At 41.9% G+C, this 12,688-nt stretch overlaps 1 protein-coding gene across 7 annotated transcripts in view; it reads right to left on the reverse strand.

Moving 5' to 3' along the window:
- The window catches only part of UNC5D (unc-5 netrin receptor D), a 595,849-nt gene that overhangs the window by 550,660 nt on the left and 32,501 nt on the right, over positions 1-12,688 (reverse strand). The window contains exon 1 of one of the 7 annotated variants that reach the window (XM_055141631.1): positions 4,525-4,629. The exons of the other annotated variants lie outside the window; for them this stretch is intronic. The gene's annotated coding sequence lies outside the window, so the exon portion shown is untranslated. Of the gene's footprint in view, positions 1-4,524; positions 4,630-12,688 lie in introns of those variants that run through there. 7 annotated transcript variants of the gene reach the window in all.

Raw genomic sequence — 12,688 nt, forward strand, 5'->3', positions numbered from 1 at the left:
TAATGTGGTTGTTCAAGAGCTGATATAAAAATAATTTATCTGAAAATTAAAAGTGACAAAAGGATTCAAAATTTAGGATGCTGCCATGACACCATTCTCGAACCTTCCGCAGCAGAAAGGAAGAGGAGAATCCACTCTCCACTCGAGTGTTGACAGTCTGGCTTTGTGCCCAGAGTAAAGATGGAACAAATCTTTACTACCCCAGATTTTGCTCCCAGAGTAAAAAGATGCAGGCGACAGGGATTAGCGAAGCAGAGGTCTCAGGCACAAGGCGTTTTCTTGCAGAGAACAATCCACAAGAATCCTTTACGTAGCTCCAAGGAGTCTCTTCAGAGAAGGTTGAATGGTAATGTCAGAGTTTGCCAAACATGAAGGGTTTGGAGGCAAATATCAGAGGGGAATAATTCCAATTACTCATTTAGGGCAAGAAACTTGCTCACAAGCTAGAGATGGATCTTGGAGAAACGTGCCCCTCTGTGCTCCCACACAGCTACAGAAATGCCCCGACAAAGGTCTCTTCACTGAGCAAAAAGAAAATGAGGAAAGACGGGCAGGAGAGATAAATTTTCACCAGGGCAAGGAGTCAGAAGGAAAAGAAGAAGGACTTTGAACAGAGGGAAGTTTGTCTAAGGGAGAAGATTCACAGAAAGGGGATCACAGCTCAAAGATCTGAGGCAGGCCGAGCTGGTGAGAGCGAGTGCTCCAGCTTGAGGGCCGGGAAGGAGGCTTCTGCCTGGAGTGGTAGATGAAAAGAATCAAGCTGAGAGATATAATGAGCCAAGAGACAGACACACACACATGCTCTCAATAGATACCACTTTAGAACTTTATTGGTGAGGCAATGCAGAAACAAAGGAAATTGGGGAAAATAGCTGGGTGGATTATTATTAGGCAGATGAACCTGGAAACCAAGGGCAAAATGGAATCAATGTGGAAAGCACCAACAACCAAGTCTCCTGAAATGCAGTGCCCTAAGGCAAGGGGGCAGAAGAGAAAGAAGAGGGAGAGCACTAGAATCTGCAAAGTACCCAAGACAATGCTGGTTATAAGAACTAACACTTTAAGTTAGACAGAACAATAGATAAGACATTTGGTTTTCCTCTGGGTCAACCTAGGTTTGATCTCTCTGGTAATCCCTGAGTCCAGGGCCTGGAGTAGGCCAGGAGCACAATAAGATGTGTCCCAACCCTCCGTGCAAAAAATAATATATGTATGTGTATACACACACACACACAAATAATGTCTCATCACCAAAACTGGGCTGAAAATAAATAAAATATGTTATTGAATGGTGGACAGACAGACTCCCTTTTAGTCAGCGTATATCCCTCCCTCAACCCAGAGCATACACACACACACACACACACACACACACACACACACACACACACACACACAATTTCACAGGCAGGTGCTGAGATAGTGGAAAAAAATATTATTAGGGAGGTCACACTATAAATTTAACACACAACACAGGCCACAATGGATGCTTGCTAAACCCTAAGTGATTAAATAGCATGACTTCACTGCTGTCTTCTCCAAAAGAGCCTTCGAACACTTTCTAAAGGAATTTTGTTGAGTAATGACAGATCAACATCTACAAAGAAAAGGCAGCATTTCATCATCATATCACTATGATTGAATACTTAACAGCATGATCAGAAAGATTATGTTCAAGTTCCACTGTAATAGTCCTCAGACTCCTGAATATTTTTTCATGAAACAAGGCCAAGCTATAGATTCTATCTTCTGTTACTGTTTTGGCTCAGGTTCCTCTGGCTAATTGGAAACTGGGGACATTTTTGTTATGGGAAAGCCAAAAGCAACTATAGCCAGAGCCTATCCCTACACAATGTCATTCTGAAGGAGAGCAAGGTTATTTCAGAAATACTCATCATTGAGCATTTATGAGTGTGTGTGGAAGGAGTAGGGATGTAGGTGGGAAGGAACTGTCCTATGAGATTTACTGGGGTAGCAGGCCTCCTCATTAACTGGCCAAGGAAGACAGTGTTTTACATTCAGGATCTGTGTTCACTAATCATTCCTGTGACCTACAACAAAAATACAATGCTGACAAGCTTTTTCTTCATAGCAAAGGGTCAGTCACAGAGGCAATTTGCCATCCACATAAAATTTATACTGTATTTATGCTCTCAGAAGAGTTTACAAGTTCATCCCAATATCTCAGGCACAACTTGTTCTTATTCCCCACATCAGTTTGCCCTACTATCCACACACACACACACACACACACACACACACACACACACACACACACACATTGAGTGCGAAATTGTGTAATGTCCCAAATATTTCTTTTATGTTTATTTACACTCCTCATTTTGGAAATGCCCAGTAAGCATCATCGCAATTTTATCTTTGTTTGGGGGATCAAACCCAGTAGTGCTCAGGCTTACTCCTGGCTCTGTGCTCAGGGACCACTGATGGGGTTCAGGGAACTGTCTGGGGTGCCTGGAATTGAACCCAGCTAGGCTACATGCAAGGCAAGCACCTTACCTACTGAACCACCACACAGGCCCCATCAGTCACTATTTAAAAGCGACATGAAGGCATATGGCATGTTGAGAATTCCAAAGCATGTCATGCCTTCCTTAGCACATCTCAGGAGTGAGATGCTGCATGGATTCTTCCAGGACCTGAGGGATACCTGATAGCAGGAAGCCAAAGATGGGACAGACACTGGATTTTGTCAAAGCTATAAATGCTGCATCTTTCTTTGAATGGATCATCACTCACTCCTTGCAATAACTGGGACTCAGATCAAAAAACTAACTAGTGGATTGTTTTTGAAAGAAATTTGGTTGTCTGGCTAATACACAGTCTTGAATATACAAACCCCATCAACTAATTTAGATACTACCTACAATGTCCAATGACTATATTTTTCTAAGGAACAATCTGCTTATTTTTCACACCTAAAATATAACTCTATTAGATATAGTAAAGATAAAATGATATAATGAACATGAAAAAAATTAAGAAATACCCAACCTAGGGTCAAACAGATAGTAAAGGGGTAAAGCAGACATGCAGACAGCTAACCCTGATCCATGACCTATGCTGCCCCCTGTCACACACACCCCGTAAACACATGCACAAGACACTGTTAGGAGTGATGCCTAAGCACAGAGCCAAGAATATGCCCTGAGTACAGATGAGAATGTGCCAACTGACCCCACTGCCCTTCCCCCAAAAAAAGAAATGAAGAACTGGATAGAACTATCTTGGACATTAAATAAGTACATAGAGAAACGATTCCAGAAAACTGACCTTTCTAATGCCTATTAGTGACAGGGGCTGAGAGTGTGGCCGGGATGTGAGGTGCAGAAGGGCTGTGTCCAGTGCACTTGAGACACACGAGGGGCTGAAATGGACTCTGAGCACAAACCTGATCAGAGAAGTCACTGCTAGATTAAAACCTGCATTCCACTGTGCATGAAGACGGGCACTGTCTCGGCAGGCTGCTAGGTTTGAAGCAGACGACCAGCTCCGGAAAGAGACAGTTCTTCCACGATTCCTGCACACCTTACTGTATTCAGACAGAAACCGGCCAACAGGTCAACAAGCCTGGGCACTTCCTCTGGTTCTGGTTACCCTTGTCCAAACTGCTGAGTCTCTTTCATTTTTCTTTTGTCTTCCTCTGAATACTGAGAAATCTGAAGAGCATTCAAAAGCATCTCTAAATGAACAAATTACCACTGCCAATCTTTGAAAGGGACAGGTATTCTTCAGCTAGATACGCAAAAATCTCAGCAGCAAAGCTATTGTTTTCTGAAGAAAACCAGTTACAACTAAAAATGGGGGAACTTATTTTAAATTTATCCTTTTAGTAGAAATCAAAAGGATACTACATCTCTAAAATGACAGAGTAGATGGTCATGAAAAGAAGTAGTTAGGAATGGGTGAGGGGGGAATTATGTAGCTCAGCCTACATAATTTAGAGACCACAATGAAGGAAGCAAGTAGCAGTCAGCATTGAGGGAAAAAATCAAACCAGTCAAGTAAAAGCTTGAGAAAAGTCTCCAAGGCTCAAGGGGAAGGATAAAGAGATGAAGATTAAGAAAGAAAAGCTAAGTGACAATGATGGCCGGCAGGTAGAGGATGGTCAATACACATTATAGTGTGTATCTAGTGACAGAGAACATTGCCAAAGAATTATCAAAGGACAAAATAATTGAAAACTCTTAACTGGGAGAGCTCTGAAAAGAAACAATCCACTTACCAGTCTTTAAAAAAAAAGTGTTCAAAGGGTATATTACTGCCAACAGACAACCTGTCTCACTGCTAATTCATTTATTAAAAGCAAAGTCAGAAATTATCAGGTGAAATTCACCTGGCGATTCCATGTACAAGGTGGGACTGTATATCTAAAACAAGTGAAAGGAGATGGATAAAATTTTAAAAAATTGTATAGCATGTACTAATAGATGGGAGCAGTAGTTTTCAAAAGACAAGGAATTATATAAATAACACAAATTCTTGAATTCACTGGAAAAAGCTCACCTTCCTCCACAGTCCTTGAACAGCCACAGTTCACATGGGCGCCCCTGTGTTGGTGTGACAGATAAACTGAAAGGTTATTTATAAGCAATAGGAATTAAATCAATCAGCAACCAAGTCAAATTTTGTTGGACCATAGCAATCTCGAACCTCTGCCACCCCAACCCTACCCCCCCAAAAAAAAATCCACATATCTAACCTTTCACCCATTATATGTCAATTTTTAATTTCACACTAGAAAAAATTACCAAAAATTACCCTTACAACTAAGCTGCTATGAAACAAATCAGTGTGAGCGCTATACTGATTCCTTACTCAAGAATTCTTAAAATCTATCAAAGGCCAATGTGACTAGCTGGATATACCCTGAAACCTTTAAAATCTCCCCAAATATGAATCTTAGAGGCAATTTGTGTAAAGCATTAACCAAAGTCAATTAATTATCACTGTCACTGTTATCCCGTTGCTCACAGATTTGCTTGAGCGGCACCAGTAGCGTCTTCATTGTGAGACTTGTTACTGTTTTTGGCATATCGAATACGCCACGGGAAGCTTGCCAGGCTCTGCCGTGCGGGCAGGATACTCTCGGTAGCTTGATGGGCTCTCTGAGAGGGACGGAGAAATCGAACCCGGGTCGGCCAAGTACAAGGCGAATGCCCTACCTGCTGTGCTATCACTCCAGCCCCAATTAAATATACTAGAAGAAATCTTATTAAATTTTCTCTACCCTCTTCCTAAAAAATACGAGCATGACTTGCAAAATATGCTATCTCTGTCCATACAGCTTTAGTTCCTTATAAATTTGAAAGGGTCTAACACTATGAGGAAAACAATTCAAAAACACAAATAAAAACTATTTTAATATATAGAATGCTGTGAGTATGTACATAGATATGAACAAGTTTATATATATATATATATATATATATATATATATATATATACACGCACAAAACTACAGTAAGAGACAAATCAATTACACTTTACTTGCTATCTCAAGCCCTAGGACATAAACATATGAACACCCATTTTAGAGATAACTGAGGCCAGGCACTTTCACACAGAATAAATGAGGGGGAGCAGATGAGAGACTAACATATTACAGACTCAAAAGCCCATACATTAGAGGCCTGAGTGACAGTACAGCAGGTAGGGTGTTTGCCTTGCACACAGCCAACCTGGGTTGATACCTGGCACCAGATAAAGTCCCTTGAGTTCACCAGGAGAGATTACTGAGTGCAAAGCTGGGAACAAGCCCTGAGCACATCATGGGGAGTAGATCCAAAACTAAAACCCAAACAATATTAAACTAAAAAAGCTTGTACTTTAGGTCAAAATATTACCTACCTCCAAAAATAACCAAAATTAATTAAATAAGCATAAAATCACAGAGCTCAGATGTGAACAAAGGAAAAATACATATCTGGATTAGGAAGAAAGTTTAAGCAGTTGAGCACATGCCTTGTGCATGGGAGGGCTGAGTTCCATTCCCCCAGCCTGCACCCAGGGCCCCTTGTATGGCCCTCATACGGCCCTAACGATATATATATATATATATATATATATATATATTTCATTTTAATCAAAAGGAAGTTTAGAACTGCTAAACATGAAATGACTTTATATATATATTGGGTGGGGCCACACTTGCCAGTGCTCAGGGTTTAACTCCTGGCTTGCTCAGGGGACCATACAGGGTGCTGGTGATATAACCCAGGTCAGGCATGTGCTGTGATTATCTTACTTACGATCCATCAGCCTTCCCCACTGCACTATTGCTCTGTACTATTTCTGATGTATGTGCACACATGTATAGAAGAAAATGCATACTTAAGCAAGGGCATTGGTTTTCAATCTTACCACCCCAAAGGAAAATAAATCACTGGGCTCTGTATGTATTTTACATATTGATTTGTCATAATGTTATTGATTTGAATTTATGAAACTTTTTCCAACACACCTACTTAAAATTAGGGCACAGTGATTTATTAATTTATAAGAGATGGTGATATATGTTAAAAATTTTCAAACCAAAATAAATTTTTTCAATACTGGGTCATTGGGATAAAGAGGCCATACGGAAAATAAAAAGAGGAAAGAACAAAGGAAAATCTGGTCAAAGTGCAGAAAGAAAGAAAGGAAGAGAAATAAAGGAGTGGCAAATTTACTTTGCCATGTCATTATGTTTTAATCAAAAGGAAGTTTAGAACTGCTAAACATGAAATGACTTTAACAATATAGTGATTTCTCTAGCTAGTGTTGCCTATATTTAAAAATACGTGTTCCCCAAGAATAGTAGAAATAAGTACCAGGAGGTTGACTCCATGGCTTGGAAGCTGGCCTCACATTCTGGGGAGAGGGCAACTCAGAGAAGGGAACACAAAGTAAAATGTGGTTGGAGGCCATGCGGGGGAAGGGTGATGCTTGCTGAATGTAGACTAGAGACTGAACACAATGACCACTCAACACCTTTACTGCAAACCACAACACCTAATTAGAGAGAGAGAACAAAAGGGAATACCCTGCCACAGTGGCAGGGTGGGGTGGGGGGAGATGGGATTGGGGACGGTGGGAGGGATGCTGGGTTTATTTGTGGTGGAGAATGGGCACTGGTGAAGGGATGGGTTCTCAAACTTTGTATGAAGGAAACATGAGCACAAATATGTATAAATCTGTAACTGTACCCTCAAAAAAATAAATTAATAAAAAAATAAAAATAAAAATACATGCTCACTGGTTCCGAAAAAACAAACTTTTAGAACCAACATTTCTGGAATATAGGCTTTGCAAGGAGAAGGCTGGGCTTGAGCCCCAATACCACAGGGTTCCCCTGAGCACTGAGGGGAGTGACTCCTGTGCAGAGAAACAGGAGTAATCCCTGGGCACCACGGGGTGTGATATGAAAACAAGACAGCAAAAGGAAACTAAAACCTTAAGAAAAGTGCCTGTCACAGAGGCAGGCAGCAGGTGCGGGGCTGGGGGGTGATGGGAACCCCGGGACACTGGTGCTGGGAAACATACACCGGTAGAAGGATGGGTGTTGGAACATTGATGACTGAAGCCCAATCATAAACAGCTTTATCTCACAGTGATTCAATTAAAAATTCAATTAACTTTTTTAAGAAACTTGAAAATGGTTTAGTTGCTGTTCAGCAGTTCTGCCCAAGTAGCTAACAAACTGCACTCAAAGGATGAAGTGGGGCGCAGGGCAGGGCAAGGAGGTTTACTTCAGGTTGTCGTTATCCACCTGTTATTAGCACCGAAGCGACACACACAAACACAAGCACATGGGTAACCAGAGGTGTTGAGTCTTGTCCAATATTTACTACATAAACAAGTTAAAATTTCGGTTCAGCCAGAGGATCATTCTTTTTCCACTCTGAGGCAGTTGGGTATGGTAGGATGTGACTGCCACTAGGCTGGATTTACTCAATGGGATCTTAGGACAAATCCTTTTCTCGAGATTGGTTAAATCTGAAGAAAGGATTTTATTCTGGATTTTTCAATCTTCAGCCCACTTCATTCAATTTCTCAACATCATAATCTGAGAAAGTCTATATATTGTGATGACTAAGATTCTACTCTTGAAATGTTAGCCGTAACCGGCAAGATCTTTCAACCTTTCTGCACGAGACTGTAGCTTCTCAAATGAGCTCCATTCAAAGCATAAAAAAAGCATTAGCCCAGTCAAGTGAAGGAGACAAATGAGTTTCCATTCTTAAAAAAAGTTTTTTAAAAAACGCCATGAATTCAGTGAAGTTCCTAAGAGGTATACAATTGATAGGTGTTGGAGGCCAGAGCGATAGTACAGCAGGCAAGGAGCTTGCCTTGCGCATAGCAGACCCAGGTTTGATTTCTGGCATCCCATATGGTCCCTGAAGCACCAACAGGAGTAATTCTGGAGTGCATATCCAGGAGTAAACACTGAGCATCCCCAAGTATGGTCCCAAAATAAAATAAAATATGATAAGGGCATAAAGTTGGAAAAATAGTATAGCTGGTAGGTTCTAGGGCTGAGTTCACTGCCCTAGATCCTGTGCCTACCTATATGCCGAGATCAATGCCTATATGATCCTCTGCCGACCTTCAAGAGTAATCCCAGACTGAGTGCAGAGCCAGGAGTAAGCCCTGTACACAGCCCAAAACAAAATAAATTAAGGAAAGAAAAAAAGTTAAATGCAAAGGAGTGATAAGATTGTTAAACTCTACTTCTCCCCAAATTATAAATAAAATATACTGGGAGGATGTTAAATTTATATTTAACAAAATTTCCCCCAGACTTTGTGGAGATGAATAGTTTTCTGACCAAGGACATAATGAAGAAGTAACAGGATTTGCACAAAGCAATTAACACCCATCAGTTATGTGGCAAATTTTCAAATGTTACCAACTTAGAAAAGTTGTGATATAAAAATAAGATCAAAATTAAGTTGAGTATGTCTTTTTGTGTTTTCTTCTCCACATTCTCTGGGGAATAAAAAGTTTGGCTCTGGTTTGGGGTCGCACCCAGCAATGCTCAGGGGTTCCTCCTGGCTGCTCTGAGAACCATACTGGCTGCCAGAGATGGAACCTGGGTTTGCTGCGTGCAAGGCAAGCGCCCTTCCTGCTGTACTCTCTCAGTCCCAAGGAAAAAACTGTTTCTGAAACCAACCTTCTGGGGAGTTTCCCACCATCTCAAAAGCTCTATCTTCGTGTCAGCAGAATTCAGAGACACCCCACAAAAGGGACCGGATTGCTAGAGACCCCAAGAGGCAGTCTGGCAGGTTTCTCTATCCAGCTAACACCCAGTTCGAAGATCATGTGCAAAACTGGGGGCAGAATGGCAGGACTCAACTTCTGGATCCATCTGGAAGTGACCACAGGCTTCTCCACATATATGCCTGTGCATGTGTTAACATGACAGAGAAAATCCCAAGGTGCAGGAATGGGCTCACTTTCACAATGGGTGCGATCGGCCTGGACTCACTGAAGAAGCAGTGTCTGGAACTGGCCAGAGAAGTCTGAGACATGGACTCGGGCACCCCAGGTTTGCTCCACAGTCCATCTCCCAGACGCCAACAGCTTCCCACAGCTGCTGGAGTGCTGCTGGCTGGCAGCTCTCAGCTGACCCCATTTCCCACAACCAATGTTTTAGGCCAGAGTTTCTCAAACTTTTGGGAACCTTTCATGACTCTTGGTAACTTTCAAGATGCCAAACCTCCCACTTAAGGAGCAATAGTGAGTTATGTGTTGAAATCTGGAATGTAATCAAGGTAAAGAGAAAAGGAAGTGAAATTATCACTCACCTACGGGGTGGGTTGGGGGGTGAGGGGTGGGATGTAATCTGTTTTTTTCTTTTGTTTGTTTGTCTGTTTTGTTTTTGCTTTTGTTTTTGTTTTTATTGGTAGTGGAATATGGGCACTGGTTAAGGGATGGGTGTTTGAGCATTGTGTAACTGAGATATAAGCCTGAGAACTTTGTAACTTTCCACTTGGTGATTCAATAAAATAAATTAAAAAAAAAAAAAGGAGCAAGAGTGATGAGCACCCCCTAGACATGGCACTTTTCAACCGTCCCTTGGCTTTCCACTACTGCCCTTGTTTTCTGTTACACACTGATTTCACATGCTATTTGCTTTTACACATATTAACCGCTGAAGATCTGACCTTGAAAGAACAGCCATTCAATGTGGAAACGGAAGTTTTCTGAGTCAGCAAATTCCCTCTGACCCCATCAAAAGAGCCTTACAATACAGGTGCTACATAGGTCCAAAGTTTGAAAACCAGTTCCAGGCAATCATAGGGTCTCACTCAAAGTAGCACCCCCAGCCTGCCACCCCTCCAGCAAGCAGGGCCAGAGACTGAAGGACAGAATGAGACAGAAGGTGTGGCACTGAAAGTCAAGGGGACTCGCCTCCGTGAAGAGCTCCTGGAAAGGACCATCGTGGTTTCAAGTGTCCTAGGGTCTCAGCAGAAGCCTGACAGCAGCTGTATTCATATATGCACACACATACATGGATAGATTGACATTTTTTTATATATAATTTTTATTGAATCATAGTGAGCTACAATTAGAGTTGTTCATTCCAGTCCCATCATGTTCCACAACCCATCAGCAATGTACATTTCCCACCACCACCATCCCCAGTCTCCCTTCCCACCCCCTCCCTGCTTCTATGGCAGACTCTTATCTTCTCTCCTCCCACCCCCCACCTTTCCCCCCTCCCCGTCTCCCTTCTCTCTGTGAAAGTTGGTAAAAGGATATGCATGACAACCTTTCAGTAGAGGCCTTTATGTGTTTTTGTTTGCTCAACTGCTCACTTTTTTCGGGTTGTGTGTTTTTTCCCTCAGAGGATGGAGCATGCTTGGCAGTGCTCAGAGCTTATGCCCAGCTCTGTCCCGGGACTACTCATGGTGGTGCTCAGAGACCGTAGGTAGGCTGGGGATCAAACCAAGTCGGCAACACAACAGGGATATTAACCCTGTACTGTCTAAGGCCCTGCTTTTCCACTGCTTCCTGGGCAGTCCTGCTCCTGCACTGTTCCACCCCCACACCTACGCCAACTGATTTCTGGGGTGTGACATAGTGAAAGGACTGGAGCGATAGCACAGCGGGTAGGGCCTTTTACCTTGCACTCGGCTGACCCGGGTTCAATTCCTCTGTCCCTCTCGGAGAGGCCAGCAAGTTACTGAGAGTATCCTGCCGCACAGCAGAGCCTGGCAAGGTACTCGTGGCATACTCGATATGCCAAAAACAGTAACAATAAGTTTCACAATGGAGACATTACTGGTGCTCGCTCAAGCAAATCGATGAACAATGGGACGACAGTGCTACAGTGCTACAAATATAGTAAAGGTCCCTTGGGTGATCTGCGCCCAGGACAGTTTCCAGGAAACCCAAACTAACCGATGGTGGTCACTTATACAATAAATTTATAAACAGAAGAAAATAAGCCATTTCCCACAAGACAACTGAAATGATATTCTAAGCAATATTTATTTTTTAAAACAGTTCTCAGTTTTGTTTGGGGCTACATAAATATTCAACAATCCAACCTCACTTTTTTTTCCAACCTAAAAATCCAACTATTTCAAGAAAAGCACAACATAAATCCATTCCACAGCTGCTGGGTTCTTCTGGAGTTTTATTTCAGCGCCGGGGAGATTGACCATATGTTCTACCTAACCCAAGCCCTGCTGCACAGACAGCTAAAAGGAGCTTCCCGCTCTGCTCGTTTTGAGTTTGCCTTGACAGTCTTCAACAGCTATGCTACGAATGCTTCTTTAAAATGTATCCTTACAATTAAGTCATATTTTATTCTTTTCCGTTGAAGTCTAATAGATGTCCAACTCAGGTGTGCAACAAAAATGTTCAATATTTGCATAGACTGCCAAATAAGCACAACAAACCTATTTCCCCTCTACTGTTCAAAATTTTTCCAATTTGTAATGCAAGACTTTTGCCTGTGGATCCCATACTGCATACGAATTATATTCCCATGACTTATTTCCTTCGTAACTGGAAATTTATACTTCATGATCGCCTTTATTTTTCCTATCCAGTAATCACCAGTCTGTTCCACTGATCTACTAGTTCACACATCTATTCAAAAGGAAGCTTCGTGAGAAGACACCTGCTCATTTTTTCCCCTACTGCCTAGAAATATTTGTCCTTGATACGTACCTTAATTGAAAGAATCTGAAATCGAATGCCCATGCTTTTGTTAAAGATGGTTCCTTTCCTACTTCGTAAGTACAGGACAGAGTTCATTGAACTCCTGAAAGTTCAGTTTTGAGAACTACCACACACGTGTAATGCAACAGCGAAGTCTGCCCATACAGATGTGTCCTGCTAATGACCCCCAGCAATACGGTCAGAGATTCATGATGGACCTCTGGGGCACATCACAATGTTAAAGGTCAAAGTGATTTTTTTTTATGGTAGTCACCTGAACAGTATCAGAGGTTGGCAACTGCAAGAAAAAAAAAACTGTCCTATAAATTCAGTGTATGTTATGAGATACTGTTTAAATGTTTATAATGCAGGCATCTTTAGAGACAGGCACAAAGCTAAGGGATCCACAAAAATATAAATGAGAAGCAGAGCCTGACGTGGCCCTTGTCATTTGAGATCTGACAGGATTTTACACTTAAGACTAAACAGCACAGCAGCACTCCTACCACAATGA

Source organism: Sorex araneus, chromosome 1 (assembly GCF_027595985.1).
Source record: "Sorex araneus isolate mSorAra2 chromosome 1, mSorAra2.pri, whole genome shotgun sequence".
Lineage (NCBI taxonomy): Eukaryota > Metazoa > Chordata > Mammalia > Eulipotyphla > Soricidae > Sorex > Sorex araneus.